A 19,781-nucleotide genomic window follows, 5' to 3' on the forward strand; every position below is an offset into this window, starting at 1 on the left:
TCACTCCTTACCCCCTTGAGAAGGCACACGTGAAGTCATATAAAACATTTCCATACAAGTCATGGTGTAAAAGAAAACATAGATTCCTCCAAAAATAATTCAAGATAAATGCAGTGGAAAAGTATTCTCCAGTGCGGATTCAGATGCTCCCCATCCCTTCTTTCTGCCTGGATACCTTTTGCCCTCCTAAGCCCTTCAGAGTTGTCTTGGATCATTGCACTGCGGAGAATCACCAAGTCATTCACAGCGGATCATCTCCCGCTATTGCTGTCACCTCGCAATTAGTGCCTTTCCCTTTGCGTGACTTCATGGAGTCTTTCCTTGTTTTTCCTGAGAGCATCCTGCTCATCACCGGCTCTAACAGCACAATAGTATTGGATCAGAATCACATACTACAATGTGTTCAGCTGAGTGACGGACATTCCCTCAATTTCCAATGCTTGCCCATGAGGAAAAAAGCAGAGAGAAACAATTCTGTACGTGTAGGTCCTTTTCCTATTTGATCTCTTTGGGGATGCGGACCCAGTAATGGCATTTCTAGGTCAAGGAGCACACGTGGGCATAGAGCATGCTGAGAAAAGTACAAATCGCTCCACAGAACGGCCGAAGCGGTTCACAATTGTGCCCAAGGGCGTTCATGCCTCACGGTCCCCACCTTCCATCCCACCTTTGGCGTTTTCTGTCCCATCGGCCCCTCAGATGGGGGGGTAGTACCATCTACAGCGAGCAGAATTGTATTCCTCTGCATTTCTGTAATCAGTGTGATGAGGGCGGTAGCCCCTTGATATTCCTTGTTTGATCTCCAACTTCCTTTGGGATTTGGACCTTGGATACAAGATCTGGTCAAACTAGTTTGGGCTCTCTGAGCTGGCCGGGGTGTCACAGCCCCCATCCGAATCTGCTCAGACAGACCGAATGGCAGCAGGAAATTCCTTTTTGGGGAAGAGACTTGGGTCTGTCCCCAAAAGATAACAAGAGAATGCTTATCTTATTTACATCACTCTCCGGAACCTCCTCACATCACTGCATCTAAATGATTGTGCTCTTGTATAATAGAATTCAAAAATCTACTCTTTGCACAATTGGCCTTGTACCTTGCCGCCATTTTGCCCACCGGCTCCCCCTTGTTTCCATTCTAAACAATAAGGACTTGGTCTCTACACAGCCTTGAGCAGCGAGATTCATTCGCTAAAGGACCCGCCCGTTGGGACTGTGGGAAGGAGAGAGAGTATTAGACCTCCTGAAAGGAACTGCCCCATCTCGGTTTAGCCCCTCAGTTTACTCCTCATCAAGGGGTGACTTAGAGCGTTTTTCTTTGGCGATGGCTGCCATTTCCTTCATGTGAAGCTTTGATTCCTTCATGTGAAGACTGTTCAGGGCTATTGATCATTTGTCAGGGGGGAAAAGCTCCTATTTTTCTGTCTGTGACTCGGGTCTGTAGGAGCTTGAGAATTGAGGCTTTTTATTAGAGAGACGTGGCTTCAATTTTTCCCCAGTTAAGATTGCTAACTCTTTCTCTCCTCCGTCTTCCCGGTTTATTCTGTTCTCTCAGCCCTAACCCTTTGTCTCTTTGTTTGCGGAGGAACGAGGCGCGGAGAAGCGCCCCTCACCCACAATGCCCCACCCTCCTCCGGAGCCCGACGCTGCCGCAGCTCCCCACCTGCCGCTGCCGCAGCTCCCCCCCCTGCCCCTCCCGCGGCTCCCCCCCTGCCCCTCCCGCGGCTCCCCCCCTGCCCCTCCCGCAGCTCCCCCCCTGCCCCTCCCGCGGCTCCCCCCCCTGCCCCTCCCGCAGCTCCCCCCCTGCCCCTCCCGCAGGCGGCCTCCCCCTCCCAGTTTCAGGGGCCGGGCCGCCCCTCCCCCCCAGCCCAGCAGCCTAGGCCCCGCTAAGCGACGTCGGGGGGATGGGGGCCAAGAGAAACGATGGCGGGGGGGGGCTTCTACGGCTCCGGGCCTGACGTCCCCCAGCCCCCTACTCTACCTCCTCGCCCCGCCCTCCGGTGACGTCACGGGCCCGCCCCTCCCGCCTTCTATTAAAGGTTGAGCCTCCTTTGTCTCGGTGAGAGGACGAGCGGGGCGCAGAGCAGCTCGAGGTCCGGCGGCCCTTCGGTCGGCCCCCTTTCCTTCCCCGGGAGCCCCCTCCTCTCCATCCTCCCCGCGTTCCGGACCGCTGGATCCCGAGGAGGCCCCCGAGCCTGGGCGGCTGGAGGCAGGTGAGTGTCCCCTTGTCCTTTGTCCCGCTCTCCTCCGGACCCGGCCGCCTTTTCGGGAGCGGCCCCTCCCCAGCGGGCTCCTTTCTCTGGGCCGGAGGAGGCGAGGAAGGTGCCGGGAGGCCCCGGCGGCGCGCGAGTGTGCCTGTGGGTGAGAGGGGCCGCGCGCCCCTCCGGGGCTCCCCCGCCTGGCCAGGGCTCCGTCCGGGGGGCCGGGGAGTGGCGGGGCCCGGCGCGGAGAAGCCTTTGTGTAAGCCCCTCCGATTCCCCCCCCCCCACGGGCGTGACCTTCCTTTGTTTCGGCCTCGCTGCCTCCCATCCTTTTGGCCGTGGCGCTGTGGGGAGCGGAGACAGCTTAAGCCCCTCCGATTCCCTCCCCCCCCACGGGCGTGGCCCTCCTTTGTTTCGGCCTCGCTGCCTCCCATCCTTCTCTTGGCCGTGGCGCTGTGGGGAGCGGAGACAGCTTAAGCCCCTCTGATCTCCCCCCCCCCCACGGGCGTGGCCCTCCTTTGTTTCGGCCTCGCTGCCTCCCATCCTTCACTTGGCCGTGGCGCTGTGGGGAGCGGAGACAGCTTAAGCCCCTCCGATTCCCTCCCCCCCACGGGCGTGGCCCTCCTTTGTTTCGGCCTCGCTGCCTCCCATCCTTCTCTTGGCCGTGGCGCTGTGGGGAGCGGAGACAGCTTAAGCCCCTCCGATCCCCCCCCCCCCCCACGGGCGTGGCCCTCCTTTGTTTAGGCCTCGCTGCCTCCCATCCTTCACTTGGCCGTGGCGCTGTGGGGAGCGGAGACAGCTTAAGCCCCTCCGATCCCCCCCCCCCCCACGGGCGTGGCCCTCCTTTGTTTCGGCCTCGCTGCCTCCCATCCTTCTCTTGGCCGTGGCGCTGTGGGGAGCGGAGACAGCTTAAGCCCCTCCGATCCCCCCCCCCCACGGGCGTGGCCCTCCTTTGTTTCGGCCTCGCTGCCTCCCATCCTCTTGGCCGTGGCGCTGTGGGGAGCGGAGACAGCTTAAGCCCCTCCGATCCCCCCCCCCCACGGGCGTGGCCCTCCTTTGTTTCGGCCTCGCTGCCTCCCATCCTCTTGGCCGTGGCGCTGTGGGGAGCGGAGACAGCTTACACAATGGTCTTTAAAAACATCTCCTACCTAATATTCATTGTCTCATCTTCCTTCGAAGATCAAAGGGAATGGAAACGATAAGGATTTTAGCATATTTTAGGCCACAAAATCCCTGTTCCAAAAATAGAAACTTAGGTAGAAAAATAATCGAATTATTTTTTCAATTAAAGTGTAAAGATAGTTTTCAACCTTCTTTTCTTGTGAGATTTTAAGCTCGGAACTCTTCTCCTCCCATTCTCCCTATTGTCTCTATTGTCTGTTGCTCAGTGGCATATTGGTTGATTGATTGATCTTTATAAATCATCTTTAAGGATATATAATGACATAATTATATCGTGTTCTGGTTCAAATGAGCCCCTGAAGAAGGGGACTTTCCAAGTTCTTTGTTTCAGAAGCGAAGCGGAGAATTGTCTCCAAACCTTCCCATTTGTACGATTCAGTGGCTGAAAGAAGGGAACTGGTTTAATGGGCTCTTCTTTCCCTACGAAACATGTGCTGCATTTTGTCATGCTAAAATCTTGGATTTTTAAAAATTCCTGTTCATATCCTTTGACCTATTGGAGAATGTTTCTTAATCTTGGAAATTGGAATCTGTTCCTTCCATGTTGCATGTGTGCTGATCCTCAGAGAACTTTGCTACTTAGATGTTTTCCTCAATTAAGTGCTTGACTTCTGGTTGTAATTGTATTTGACCTGTTTGCCCCCAAACACTTCAAATTTATAGAAGTAGAATGAATCCATTTTATTTCCTATGATTTTTCTCTGGCGCTTCTTCTGTCACAACCTCTTCCCTTCTATACAGCTGTGAAAAGTAATTTGCTCCTTGTTCCTCTAATTTGTTGTTGATTCCCCGTTTCCATCTAATTCGTGTATCCGTTTGTACCTTAATTAGCTATCTGTGGTGAGAGGTGGGGGTCCTAGCAGATTTCTGCCAAAGGGCTTTGTTTATTCTCTGTGGTTTTTATCTGTGTATATTCACAAACGTATGAAAGAAAGATGGGGCTGGGGCTGTTAAGAAATCAACAGCTCCCCCTAGCTGTTCTCCGGAAAATAGCTGATGGCAAAAGCATCATAAAAATGCTAGGGGGATGAGAATTGGCGCAGCTGGTGTTGCCATGGCAACCTCTCTGTGACTGTTTTACGGATTACAGAAATAGTGTCTGGGAGGGGGGAAATCACAACGACGCAAACCCCTAATATTACGAGTCAAAAACCAGACGCTGTGTCGTATCCGTATGTTAGGCACTGTGCTTATTGCTGGAGATACACAAAGAGGAAAAAGATAGGAACCTTCAGTCTCCTGGGGAGACATTAATGAGCTGGAGAATATCTAGACAGGATGAACAGGATGGTCAAGAGGCTAAAATTGATGCCATTTAAGGAGGAAGAAAACGAGGGTCTCTCAATTATTCTTTCAATAAACACTTACAAAGGGCCTATTATGTGGCAGGCACTTAAGAAAAAAAAAACAAACAAAGCAAAACAAAACAAAAAAAAAAAAAAACAAAACAGCCAAAGACTGTCCCTTTTCTCAAGGATCTCATGTTCTACTAGGGGAGACTATATACAAACAGCTGAAGTACAAACAAACCATATACAGAAATAAACAAGAGAACAAGGGCCTTAGTCATGAGAAAGCTCTGGACAAGCTTCTTGTAGAAGGTGGGATTCTAAGTGGGACCTGAGGAAGTTGGGGAAACCAGAAGGCAGAGATGAGGAGGGAGAGCATTGCAGGAAGCAGGGGCAGCTTGTGAGAATGGCCAGAGCTGGAAGGTGGGAGGCTTTGTACCAAGAGCAGCCAGGAGGAGGGGGGTCACTGGATCACAGACAATCTGGAGGGAGAGTGGAGGGGCAGCAGGAGTGCACAGATGGGGGAGGTTGTGATGGGCTTTAGATGCCCAACAGGATTTTATATTCAGTCCTTGAGGTGATAGGGAGCTTCTAGGACATCTTGAGGTGGGGGGGTGACAAGGTGTTGGGGAGATCACTCTGGCAGCAGCGTGGAGGACAGACGGTAGTGGGCAGACACCCAGGGCAGGAATGCCACCCAGTAATTGTTGGAGTAGTCCAGACATGAGGAGAGTGGGGTGTCTGCCCTGAGTCTTCTCCAGAATCCCCTGCGGCTTCTGCAGGTATAGAGAGGGAGGGCTCTTGTCAAACGGCTCACATGGAGGTCAGGGATCACAGCAATGAATGGATCTTGCGTAAAGAGAGTAAAACTTGATGCAAAAACACTCGCCCCAGACTGATCAGAAGACTCCCAATGTAAAGAGAAGCCTGAGTTGCCTCCTGCCCCTCCCTCAGGGGGAGGTCTGCCCTGCCCACCCTGTGAGTGGCAGCTGGCTGGCAGTTTAGCGAAGCTGCTGGCCCCCTCTATGGGACATTCTTCCCCCAGTGATTGCTCTGAGAGGGGGGCTGGAAGCAGGCTACCACTGCCACTGCAGGACTTTGGTGGGGTTTTGTGTGCATTGGGGTAGTTGTGCCTTGTTTCTGGTAGGGATAAGGAAGATGGGCTCTGTGTATCCAATGATTTCTCCCTTCCATGACACCTGTGCCAGTTGAGCTAAAAGCAGGGCTGGTGGTTTAAGGGGCCTATTGTTGCCAAGACTCTTGGGTTCAGGGTACGGGGTCTGTATCTGGGTCTGTGAGGAGATGCTGGACAAGGAGGGATGTATTAATTTGTATGCCACATGCTACCCCATCCTATCCCTCAAGTGCCTTTGAAAGGCAATAGCCGCCACTCAGAAACAGTTAACACCGTGAAGCAAGCAAAGCACTTCCTGAAAGACCAGGCACTGGTTTTCTTATCTGCAAAATAGTCAGACAAAGGTTGCTATGGAAACCCCATTCACTCCATAGCTCATCCCACTTGCATTTTCTTGATCTTTTTGACATTGCCTTTAAGATATTTTCCAGAAATCTTCAACATAAAGAAAAACCAACTCACTTCCAGTTGATCAATGATGGACAGAGGTAGCTACACCCAGAGAAGAAACACTGGGAAGTGAATGTAAATTGTTAGCACTAATATCTGTCTGCCCAGGTTGCATGTACCTTCGGATTCTAATGTTTATTGTGCAACAAGAAAATGGTATTCACACACATGTATTGTACCTAGACTATATTGTAACACATGTAAAATGTATGGGATTGCCTGTCATCGGGGGGAGGGAATAGAGGGAGGGGGAGATAATTTGGAAAAATGAATACAAGGGATAATATTATAAAAATATATATATAATAAAAAATTATTAATTAAAAAAATATATTTTCCAGAGATCTACTGGTGGAGACAGCTGATTACTTAAGAGCCCCCAACCCATCTTCTATTTAAGGAGAACTCTGTTCCGTCAGCCACGAATGGATGAATTTATGACCAAACATTCATTGAGCACTTATGTGCATAGAACTACACTGCGGTGAGATCCTGGGTGGCTTGGCGGGGTTGGCAGAGCAAGATTGAGAATGAAGGAAAGTATGATGTGTCAGTCCTTTAGCCAAAAAGCATTTATAAAGTGCCTACAAATTATCAGGCATTTAGAAAAAAAAAGAAAAGCCAAAGACAATCCCTTTTCATAAAGATCTCATATATAATAAGGGAAGCAAGATGCAAACAGCTGAAGTACAATGAAATCATAGACAGCATGAAAAGGGGGGCGGAAGTTAGACATTAGAGAATTAAGAAAAGAGAAGAAAGCAAATAGAAGTGACTACTGTACATGGTTTTCACAAGGAGTTTCACCCCCAAAGAGAGGTGCTCTATGGAATGAAGATCAGGGGGATAGATGGATCCTGGCTGACACGTTTTTAAGAATGGGGGAGAAGTGGACATGTTTGTAAGCAGGGGGAAGCAGCCAGTACATGAGGAGATATTGAAGCAAGAGAAGTGAATGAAAGAGGTACCAATGTGCTGGAGGTAATGGGTTGAAAGGGAACCAGTCATGCAGTAGAAAGGATTTGATTTAATAAGAAGTAAGCACATCTTTATGTGTGAGACGAGGCCCGAGGAGGAGACGGTGGCAGAGGCCATCTGAGTGATATGAGAAGTGGAGGGAAGAGAGGGAGGGCTCAGGGAAATTAGCTTCCTATTTTCAGTAAAATGTGAGTCAAGGTTCTCAGCTGAGAAGACGGGGGAGGTGGTGTGGGAAGGAGTCATGGGAGTTTTGTGGGGGAACGATAATATTTTGAAGGGTCATTATGGGAACAGTGAGTGGCTGTTGAATATTCATGAGGTGAAATTGGATACTTTTGGGAAATGGCTTTTAACATTTTTAAAATTTAACATTTAAAAAATAAACTTTCCTCTCATCCTTCCAGTCCAATACAGATGAAGGTACTCTAGTGAGATGGGAGTTAAAGAGGCGGCACAATCTCATAGACACATCAGTGAATTCCGAGACAGCAAAATCTGGGTAGTCATCGCTGGACGTGTGACCTCAGGCACCTCCCATCACTCCCCTGGCCTTCAGATTTTTCCTCTGCAAAAGGAGAATGTCTAATTGACCTTGAAGGTTACTTCCAGATCTCTGAGTCTGAGATGTGGGGCAAACTCCTTTATCTCTCGGGACTTTCCTCTGTAGCATAAGGGGATTGGACAAGTTGGAGTAAGTAAGAGTCCTTTGAGCTGGAGAATTAAGTCTATGATTCTCTGGCTCCACTTGGTGGTTTAAGGTAAGGGCTGGATGAAGAGGGAATTGCAGCAGCCAGTGGAGAACACAGGTAAGAGATTGGAAGGAGAGGCTTGGCTCAGGGTGGAGGCCATGGCCCATGACTAGAACAGTGGGAGCTGGAGTTGGAGGAGCCGGCTTAGAGTCCCAGCTCTACTGCTGATACAAAAATACATTTAGAGTCTCCCTCACTGTCTGGTTTTTGTATGTACAGGATTAAGTTTACTCTGGCCTTTGGGCTTTCCTGATTTGACACTGGTAAAGTTGTGGCCCAAACTGGCTAATTATTTAACAAATATGCATGCCAGCTCAGACCAGCTCTTTTCTTGTACGTTGCCTTTGTCAGTGGCTGCATTTCCACTTTTCCTGAACCACAGCCTCTAGGCTTGGTGGCTTGCTCATTCCCTTGGATTCACCTGCTGGTGAGCCTCTGACATGGCTGCCTCTCTGTCCATCAATAGCAGAACACGACCATTGGTCTCCCCAGTTTCTTGGGTCAGGGGTGACCTGGGAGACAGTTTTTGGACTAACCCCGAACCCCCCATGGCTTTTTGTCAGTATTTACTGAAGGCACCGAGTCACCTCAGGTCTCCATGCTCCAGTCAAGTTTCTGAGAGTCTCTAGGGGTTCCTGGCTAGATGCCTGGAGCGGCTGAGCTCCGCTGAGTCCCCTCAGTGATGCTCCCTGTGGGTAAGCTGCGAGGATCCTCAAGCTTCTGCCTCTCCTTTGCTTCCTTAGAGGGGGGAATTTCCCAGTAGGCAATGCCTCCGTGACCTCCAGCCCAGACATGCGTACATCCCCCGTGTCCCTGCCAGATCTGGCCTGGAGAGGGGAGGGAGAGAGCCGCCCCTTTCCCACACCACCGCCTTCCTCCTCTGCTCTGGGGCTCGTCAGGAATCCAAGTCCCATCCCACAGCTTCTGCAGCTACTGGGCTCTTCTATTCTGTAGAGTCTAGCACAGTCCCTCTGCCTTCTTGCTCTGCCCGTTTCCATAAAGGGAGTGACCTTGGACAACCACGAGCCGAGCTCAGCCTGGCCCAGATCAACTCCAGCCGCTGCCCTAAGGAGCCTAGGACCCTGGTCAGATCCGAGCCCTGCTGCACGCTGTCCCCCTCCCCTAGCCAGGCTGGTGACGGGGGTGGGAGGGGGCTCCACCGTTCTGGCTGTGATGTCCCAAGGCCCCCTCTCCTCCCTTCTCTGTTTCCTTTCTGCTCTGGAGGAGACTAGCCCCTCCCTGTAGTGATATCACAATAACTACCCCTCCCACCTCCCTCTCAGTATGAGGATGTGCCGGGACTAGAGCCCTTGAAGATCGATGTGCCCGTCGTGCCCCTTCCAGACTGACGGATGCCGAGGGTCCTGCTACTGCCCAAGCGGCTGTGAGAGGTAAGTGCCCCCTCCCCTGCTCCTGCCTCAGCCCCTCCCTGTCTCTTTCTCTTCTTCCCTCCCCCCCCAGCCTTTTCATGAAGCTCCCCTCTCTCCAGTTGGCTTCTTTAGTGCCTGGGAGGATTTTCCGGAGGCTGGATGGAAGGTCCTGGGAGTATCAACACCTTGGTGTTTGTGTGTCTCGTGTATGAAGGTCAGATCACGTGTGTGAGAGAGTGTCTGTGTGGGTGCGGGTGGGCTTTGGGGACACTGCTTCACCCCCCTCTTCAGATGGACGTTCCCCCCTATCTTTTTGCCTTCCTTCCTCCTGCCTTTGGCTTGGACCTGGAGCTTTGGAGAGAGGAGACAGCTTGGAAAACGTTTTGGTTTTTCAAAATGACCCAATATTTACAGTAATATCAGTAATATATATATAATATCAGTATATATAATATATAATATAATGCAGTAATATCTTATCTTGAAGATCAAAGGGAATGGAACTGATAGGAATATGATCATATCTTACTGTAATAAAACTCCACTTACAAAAATATAAACTTTCAGAGCAAAATAGTGATTATTTTATTTCTAAAGATCTCCCCCTTTACAAAATAATTCACCTTTAAAAATTTCTTTTTTCCATTAGAAGCCTCTAAATATTCTTTTTTGTAAGATTTTAAGTTAGGAACTCTTTCCCTCTCCTCCCTATTGTCTCTATTTTCTCCTTTGTTTCTTGACATTTAATTTAAAGACATGGTTATATTTTATTGTGGTTACAACCAGAACCTGTTGAAAGGGACTTTTAAGTTCCAGGTTTCTGAACAAAAATGAAGAATTGTGCCTGAACTTTTTATTTTTATGAGACTGAAAGAGACTGAAAGAAGAGAATTGTTTTAATACGTACTTCTCTCCTTAGGAGAGATTTAGTGCATTTTGTCATATAGATATCTTGGATGTGTTTCTATCCTGTTAATTGCATTTGATGTATTTGTGCAAAAGCATCTAAACGTTATAGAAGCAGAATTAATCCATTTTATTTTTTATGATTTTCTCTGTTTGCTTGTTCTGTTATGATCTCTTCCCTTATACATCAATATGAAAAGTAATTTGCTCGATGCTCCTCTAATTTGTTTGTGATTACCAGCCCATTTACATCTAATTCCTGTCCTTTGTGAATTTCTAATGTCATTTGATAATTGGTGTGATAGTTGCTATGGCCTATCAAATTTCAGGCCAACTGGAAAACTGCTTTCTCTTTATACTTTTCCCTTTAATCACCTAGTGTGTCCTCCTCTTAACCCCCCACCCCGATCTACTCTCTTTAGATATATTGAATATTAAATCATTTTATTTTTTGCCTCTCTAAATTGCATACCCAATGTTTTCTACTGCTCAATGTTTCAGTTTTTAACAAGATGAAATTATTTTCTCAGCATAAAGTCAGAAATAGTCTTCTTTCTGAGTTCATATCCGGCCTCAGACACTTACTATTTGTGGCATCCTCAGCAAAGCCACTTAACCATCCTCATCTGTCAAATCAGCTGCAGAAGGAAATGGCAAACCCCTCCATTATTTGCCAAGGAAACCTAACTGGTATCAGGAAAAATCAGTATTAAACAACAGCAATTGCTTTCACAATCTCCTGCTTTGTTTCAGTTTGAGATCTGCTACTAATAATTGTAACCACCATACCCTTCCTTTCTTCCTTCTCACCCCTCCATTATTTCCCTTGAGATATTTGAATTTCTTTTAAAAATGTATTGATTTTTTTTCTGTTTCTTACATCACCAGGGTATCTCGTTGATCCTGCCCTCTTCATGAGAGCCTCGCCATGTAAGAAATTGTTATTTTTTAATTTTCGGGAGGGATAGAAAAGTGAACACAGCTGGTTGATGCATTTAGGGAAAGGTGGAGCATTTCCTTCTTGGATAAGAAAAGGTAAGGCTGTCTTCTCATGTTTCCTTTTCAGTTCCAATTGCTCTTTAACACTTCCTTACAGATACTTTCTTTGGTTGTGTCTTTTTCCATTTAAATTGTTGTCGTTATCTTGTATATTTTTACTATTTTCTTGTCTCTTCTTAATTCACTTTACATTAGATCAAAAAAATCTTTCTCTATTTCTTTGTACTCAGCAGATTCCTCATTTCTTATAGCAATGTAATTGTATTTCATGGCATTTGTATTTTATGCCTTGTTTAGCCATTATCCATTTGAGAGCATCTATTTTGTTTCCATTCCATAGCTGTTACTAAAAGTGCTGTTAGAAATGTTTTGGAGTATAGGGGAGCTGTTTTTTATTGATGGCTTCTGGAAGTGCAATGGCATGTTTGCACTAATCAAAACATCTTATCCCACTTTCATAGATTCACACACCCTTCTATACTTCACTTTATCCTATTCCCTACCCCACTTATTTCTTTATCGATTTTGGAGGGTGTTATCCTCTTCTTGGTATATGTGTATATATGTAAGTTTATTTCCTCTTTAACCCATTCTTTTCTCCCTCATGCAATTTCTCTCTCTTGGTTGTTGCTATCACATCTTACAGCATCAATACTATTTTTTTACCTTTTCCTGGAAAATTTTGCTTTTTAGAGTCACATCATACTCAGTTCTTCCCCAGTCATTCTTTCGGGTACTCAATCGCTAATGTAAATCTTTGACTTTTTATTTCCATTTCCATGTATATAACAAACAATTTGTTCTTATTGAGTCCCTTGAAATTAATCTTTGATTTTGGTTTCTATATATTAAAATGTCTATTGAGTTTGATCTTGTTTGAAACAAAATCCTGAAAATTTGTCAGTATGTTGAATGTCCATTGTTTTTCATTCAATATCATACTTAATTTTGCTGGACATAACATTTTTGGCCACAATTTTAGACCTTATGATTATTAATATAAAATATTTTAGGACCTGTGGTCTTCTAGTAAAGCTGCTGGTAACTCCTGTACAATTCTTATTATAGTTGCATCATATTTGAAGTGTTTTCATTGTTATTGTCATTGTATGTAAATCTTCTTCAAACTGAGAGTTTACAAATTTATAATTGATATTTCTATATGTTTCCTCATAGGACTCCTTTGAGGTGGCGATTGATGGATTTCTTCTTGTTCTAATACTTCAGGACAATTTTAGAAAATTATTTATTGTATTTTTTGTGCTAAGCTTTTCTTTTTGGTCATAGCTTTCAGATAGTCCAATTATTCTTGTTTTCTTTTCTTGATCTGCTTCTCAGATTTGTTATTTTTATTATGTTTGACTTTTTTCCATTTTTTTCTTGTGTTTTATTATTTTTTGGTCTTTTATATCTTTATAAATTGCAAAGAGCCATTTTCTTTTTAAAAATTCTATCACCTTTTCTAGTTGATTTTCTTTTTATAGTCTTTTTTTTCTCAGATTCTTTTTTTCCTCAATCTCATTTCATTTTTAAAGATTTTTTTTAGTTCTTTTATAAATTCTTTTTGGATAGGTAGTCATTTAATATTACTTTTTGGAGTAAGGATGGCTTTTTTTTTAATTTCCGTACCCACCTCTAAAGGTGTACCTTGGTATTCCATATTCTCATCATAACTTTCGATGTTTGGGTCTTTCTCTTTATTCTACTCATTTTTTTTCTTAAATAAGAACTCTAGTCCTGGGATGGGGGGATGATGCTTCTAGCTTCAGGTTTTCTTTCAGTTTTTTTCTTTGATATGTTACTCAAAACCATGAACTCTACCCTCCTGTTAGTGCCCACAGATAACAGCTACTCAGTCCCACTGCTTGAACACTTACTATGTGTATGCTGGTTCCTTTTTGCCCAGGGTAGCATCTCTGCCCACAGCTGATCCTGATATTCCTTATCAGCAGGGGTTCCCTCAGTCTTCCTAGTCACAGCCCCCCCCCATCATGTGAAAGTTGCTATGATTTGGGCTCTGAACCCAACTAGCCCCAGGTCTCCCAGCTTGTTTTAAAGGAGCTAGTCTAGAGGTATTTACACTTTATACTGGTTATCTTTCTTTAGGATTTCTCTGGTTGTCCTAGGAGGACGCCATTCTACCCCAAGTTTTATTTGTTTTGCACTGATCTACATTAACATTGAAGCTCAATTTTATTTCATCAGTGGGGGCTAGAGCACTTAGAATTTTCTGAATTAGTCTGCCATCTTCTCTCAATCTTCCCCAGGAGTTGTTTTCTTCAAAGGATTTTTGCATTTCCTTTTCCATTTGGCCAATTCTATTTTAAGTTTTCTTTAGTGAATTTTGCTACATATTTGTCCCTTTTTTGGTGCTTCCTTCACCAAGATGTTGATACTTTTTCATGATTCTCTTTATCCCTCTCATTTTTTTACTCCCAATTTTATTCTATCTTTCTTATATGATTTTTAAAATTCATTTGAGCCCTTGCAGAAGTTCTTTTGTGATTTGAAACCAATTCATGTTTCCATCTGAGACTTTGCATGTGATTGTTTTGCCCTCATTGCCTTGTAGGATTTTGTGTTTTGATCTTCCTTGTTCCCAGAGAAGCTTTCTATGGTTAGGGCCTTTTTAGTACGGTTTTCCAGCCTATGTTGTTACTTTTGAAGGTGAGCTCTGTGCTTGACGTATGGGGGGCACTAGTCCAAGCTTCTTCAGCTGAAAGTCCCTGGCCTGGCCCATGGCTTACTGCTTCTCAGCCCTGAGGGCTGGCACTTGCCTGCTGTACCTGGACCTCTAGGCCTCCCAGGTGTGGCCACTAGCCAGCTCATCCATAAATCCTCCCTTGGAACATGAGCTATTTCAGGAAGCTGTGTCACACCTACCCCACCTCATAAAACCTTAGCACATCAGGTCAAGCACAAGTACTCAGCCTTTGCTGAATGAATGAATTTTACTCCTGTGAATAGAGGTAAAATCTGGTTGAAATGAACATTCAAGCAAATCCAGGAGTGTGTGTGTGTGTGTGTGTGTGTGTGTGTGTGTGTGTGTGTGTGTGTGTGTTGGAATCAGGGAAGGCAGGAGCTAAAGACTCATAGTTCATAGGGATCCTGGAAAGTTATCTTACTGCTTCATAAGCTTGAGCTGTCCCTCTGTCTCTAGTGTTTAGAATCAAGAACTGAGTTCAAATGCTGCTTCTCATACTTACAAGTTGTGTGATCCATATCAAGTCCTTTAATCTCCCTTTGCCATTTTGGTGCCAGACTAGGATAATTAAAGTTGTATCCTGAGGCTCTTTGAACTCCATATATATAATTCCATATATATATATTGATTAGGGTTATTGGGAAAATTTATATGAGACTAGCCTTGTGACTGTTAAAGGACAGAGTGATTGATCCTTACACATGCATTTGGTTGCGTGAGCTATTAAATAGGAACAGGATAAAAAAGACTAAAAGCCAGAATGACTGGTGATCAAGTACAAGTTTTGCTTGAAACTTCTGTTGCTATTTCCATTAAATTTACATAGTTTAGATCCTGCTCACAGGCCCTTGCACGCACTATACATAAAAATTTGGGAGGGCATAACTCAGGGAGCACAACCAGAGTTTTTCTGCAGGGTGGATGGTGAATTTAGGAAGGGCTGAGTACTGGAAGAACTTCAGTCCTGCACTCAGAATGAGCTCTCTCCTTATCCCTCCCTACCCTCCAAGCAGTCTCCTGAGCAGTGGCTTGGCTGCAGTCTTCTGGGATCTGCATCTAGGGCTCTGGGGTTAGAGCACTGGGCCTGGCCTTTGGAAAATTTCAATTCAAATCTACCCTCAGGCACTTAGTAAATACGTGACCTTGGGCAAGGAAGAGTCAGTGTTCCCAAGTCAAGGATTCTTTATCTTTCTGCCTCCTCAGTCAGACTGAGAACCCATCTGAATGTCTCTGTGATCAAGAAGAGTTGTCTGGGGCACTAAGAGGTAAGGTGACATGACTGTGTCATGCTGCTAGCGTGGGTCCAAAGCAGGACTTGAACTCTGAGCCTTCCTGACTGTGAAGCTGGCCCTCTCTCCTTAGGCCTCAGAAGGTCCATTTCTTGTATCCAGGTACAATTCAAGCTTCATTTCTACCAGGAAGCCTTTCTTGGTTCCAACTGCTAGTGGCCTTGCTCCCAGACTGCCTTGTATTTTGCCTTCGTTTTTATTCTTCGTAGACATTTATTCATTTTCTGTCTCCTTAGAACATAAGCTTGTCATGTTAAGGACTGTGTCCTTAGTAGTGTTTGCATCTCCAGAACCTAGCACTATGATGTGCGTGTGCTTGTTGATTGCTTATTTAGGCCATCTGTCTTTGTATGTGCCCAGACCATTGGAGGAATTATTGAATGAATAAATTAATGAGTTGTAAATCTAAGTAAAAGGAATGCATAATGATTATCATTACATCTTATTTATAATTTTTATCAGGTATCTCTTTATAATTTTATTTGTTGTAGCTAATTCATGTATTCTCCCATCATTTTATTTGATATGTGGTGTGAGGTATTGGTCTTCTAGCAAAATTCTGCCAAACTGCTTTTGACTTACGCCATCTGTTTTGTTTTTAAACCAATAAAGATAGTTCTTACTTTCTGTAAGTGGATTGTTAGTAGAGCAATTTTTAAGTAATGTGAATTTATCCCCAGACCTGGCTTCAAGAGAGAGAAGGAGGCAGGAAAGGAGTCATGAGCCTGGGAAGGGAGGGGGCCAGGAGATGATTCAAGGATACATGGGTGCAAGAAGCAGGATTGGATTCAGGCGGGTGTTGTAGCCAGCCATAGCCACACAAAGGACTGAGCAATATGTGGACTGAGGAAAGACACATGGCACCTGAGCATGGATGGACAGGAGGCACACAAGCAGGTGCCAGACATGAGGATAAGTGGGCAGAGCCAGCCAAAGGCTCCTCTCGTAGTGCTGGAGGTCTCAAGCCAAGCCTGGATGCTGAAGCTGCAGAGATGGAAGGAATCACTCTGAACGACAAAATCTTTTTTGTCTTCTTTTCCTTTCTACCTTTTCATTATTATCCTTAAAATTCTTGTCCTCATTTAAAAATTTCAAAGCTGTTTTCTGTTTCTTACATCACAGTGTCCCATATATCCCTCCCTCTCCCTCTGCTTTCTGAGTCATGCCATGTGACAAATGATATTTCGTGTTTTAGGAATGAAAAAAATCAACACAACTGTATAGTCCAGAGAGGAAAATATATTTGTGATGGGAGACAATCTTTCTGGAAACTCTCCAGTCACTGCAGCCTTGCTCTCTATTGAAGCACATCAAATCTCTGAACACTCAGAAGAAAAGACACTTGTGGATGGAGGAGATAAACTTTCGGAGAACCTTTCACTTACTACCGGCTTCCTTTCTGGGGAATCACATTTAATTATTAATATTCTGTAGATGAAATGCTGATGGGTGAAGATAAATACTATTAGAATCTTTCAATTACTACCCTCTCGGGGATACGCACCTACTCTACTCTCAGAACTCAGAGGCAAAGACAATGGTGGATAGAAACACATTTAATGTCAGAATATTCTGTGGATGAAATGCTGATGGGTGAAGACATACTTACTCTCTGACAACCTTCCAGTTACTTCCCTCTGGGGGAAGTACATCTAATCTCTGAAGATTCTGAGGAAAAGACACTTGTGGATGGAGAAGATAAACTTTCGGAGAACCTTTCACTTACTACCGGCTTCCTTTCTGGGGAATCACATTTAATTATTAATATTCTGTAGATGAAATGCTGATGGGTGAAGACAAATACTATTAGAATCGTTCAATTACAACCCTCTCGGGGATACGCACCTACTCTACTCTCAGAACTCAGAGGCAAAGACAATGGTGGATAGAAACACATTTAATGTCAGAATATTCTGTGGATGAAATGCTGATGGGTGAAGACATACTTACTCTCTGACAACCTTCCAGTTACTTCCCTCTGGGGGAAGTACATCTAATCTCTGAAGATTCTGAGGAAAAGACACTTGTGGATGGAGAAGATAAACTTTCTGAGAACCTTTCACTTACTACCGGCTTCCTTTCTGGGGAACCACATTTAATTAATATTCTGTAGATGAAATGCTGATGGGTGAAGACAAATACTATTAGAATTTTTCAATTACTACCCTCTCGGAGATACGCACCTACTCTACTCTCATAACTCGGAGGAAAAGACAATGGTGGATGGAGACAGTCTTTCTGAGAACCTTTCACTTACTACAAGCTCACTTTCTATTTTCTGGAGAAACACATCTATTATCAGAACATCCAGAGGAAAAGGCACTTGCGGCAGAAGAAACTCTCTGGGAACATTTTGGTGTAAGAAAGAGACTGGGAAGATCTTCTGGGCAAAGAAACCAACGAAGGTGGGCTCTGTGGTCTGTCCAGTACAGTCTCAGACCTCATCTTGTTTCCCTTAATAAAGATTGGTTCCTTTACTCAGAGAGGCTTTCCAGTTTCTGTCTTATATCAGTTACTTCAGGATTGCTCTCTATGGAAACACATCTAGACTCAGAACACTCAGCGGACAAGATCTTTATGGAAGGAGACACTCATTCTGGGAACAGTCCACTTAATACGGGCTTCCTCTCTGGGGAAGCACGGCAAGAGAAAAATTGGATATTTAATGAAATAGAGGCCGCTGAAGCATTCCTGATGAAAAGACAAGAGGTGACTTTCAAATATGAATCAAGAGAAGCATTCAAAGGTAAATATGATAAAGATATCATAAGTAACTCAATGAGATTAAACTGGGTATGCTTTTAAAAGGGAAGATGATAAACATATCTCCTATGAATGTTATCAATACTAGAGCAGGTAGAAGGATTGTATTAGAAAAAGGGGTTGGGATGGAGACATTTAGTGGTAGATGCTGTAAAATATATGGACAGGTGAGGAATATGGATGACCTGGGTGATGGTAGCACAGAAAGAAAGAATAGGTTAGAAGATCTCATAAAAACAGACAATCAAGGAAGAAGTTTTATCTTGGAGTGTAAAGTGATAGTGGTGAGGGAGGGAAGACACTATTGCTTGGACCTCCCTCCCAAATAAATTGTTCAAAGATGGTTATTCAATTGGTTATAAAAACGTATTTTGCTCTACAGGTAAGTAAGAAAATTGGAAAAGGGAAAGAAAAAGTATTGACAAATTTTGGACAGCAAAAAAAAAATTAAATGGCCCTCCAAAACAGAAATTAGAGAGGGGACAGGATAAAAAGAGAGAGAAACAGAAGAAAATAGCATGGAGGGAAATGCATAATCATGACGTAGTGAATGGGATGAACTCACTCATAAAATAGAAGTGGGTAGCAAAATGAATTAGAAGCAAAAATTTAACAATGTGTGTTTATTCATTTGACTTTGAAAAAAACACACTTGAATAAAGAGAGAACTGGAATTAAATTTTAAGGGCAGAAACTATTATGCCTCATATGAAAAAAAATGAAACAATAGCATGCATGTCAGAAAAAAAAAAGCCAAAGCAAAAATAGCCCTGATTAAAAGGGGTTACCATAGAATCCAAATCTTGACCAAAGGAGCTCCAGACAATGGAGTAACATTTGTGGTAAAGAGATATGTGCACAAAGGCATAGGATTCAAATTCTTTAAGGAAAAATTTAATGAATTACAGGAAGAAGCAGACAATAAAAGTATAGTAGTAGAAGATCTCATTTTTCTCTCTGAGAGCTAGATAAAAGCAACTATAAAATAAACTAGAAAGAAATCAAAAAGAGTAATAGAATTTTTTTTTTTTGGGGGGGGGCTGAGGTAATTGGAATTAAGTGACTTGCCCAGGGTTACACAGCTAGGAAGTGTTAAGTGTCTGAGGCCAAACTTGAACTCAGGTCCTCCTGACTTCAGGGCTTCAGGGCTTGTGTTCTATCCATTGAGCCACCTAGCTGCCCTAAGAGTAATAGAATCTTAAAAAACTTACATATGAAAAACCTCTGGTAAAAACTCAATGGGAACAGAAAGGAGTACAGATACATGTTGTTTTATGTCAGTTCACATGATGTGAATTTGACTATGTAAGGAATTCTCCAAGAAATCTGCATTGCCAAGAACACATCTGTCAACTGTACCACAGAGTACTGGGATTTCTTTCTGCTCCTGCCCCTCAGATCGGCACTCTGTGCTGTCTTCTCACGAATGCCCCCAAAACCATTAAAAACATTCTCAAGCAGAAAGCAGAAGAACAGATCTGCAGAGAGACAGCAGCACCACTGATGGATCCAGGCTTGCCTTAAGACCTCCAGTGCTGATGTAGGAGAGCTTGCTTTCAGTTTCCCCACCCGCCTGAGAGTTTGGTCCTTGCATTTGGGCGTTTTGTCCATCCACATTGGAGCACCATATCTGTTCCCTCCCACAGGTTTCCATGTCCGTGCCTCCTGCCATGTTCTTTCTTTCAGTTGTATCCAGGCTCCCCTGTAACTGGTCCCTGCAGGGATGTGTTCCTCCTCTTGATTCTTTGTATCCGGTCCCCATCCTTGAT

At 44.5% G+C, this 19,781-nt stretch overlaps 2 long non-coding RNA genes across 9 annotated transcripts in view; both read left to right on the forward strand.

Moving 5' to 3' along the window:
- Window positions 1-19,781, forward strand: part of LOC141548957 (uncharacterized) — a 1,406,018-nt gene that overhangs the window by 1,048,845 nt on the left and 337,392 nt on the right. The window lies entirely within an intron of this gene.
- LOC141548958 (uncharacterized) lies at window positions 2,029-17,996 on the forward strand. The gene is made up of 2 exons (XR_012484182.1): window positions 2,029-2,210; window positions 6,596-17,996. It is a non-coding gene; the product is annotated as an uncharacterized LOC141548958 (long non-coding RNA).

The sequence above is a fragment of the Sminthopsis crassicaudata genome, chromosome X (genome assembly GCF_048593235.1).
Source record: "Sminthopsis crassicaudata isolate SCR6 chromosome X, ASM4859323v1, whole genome shotgun sequence".
NCBI classification, from domain to species: domain Eukaryota; kingdom Metazoa; phylum Chordata; class Mammalia; order Dasyuromorphia; family Dasyuridae; genus Sminthopsis; species Sminthopsis crassicaudata.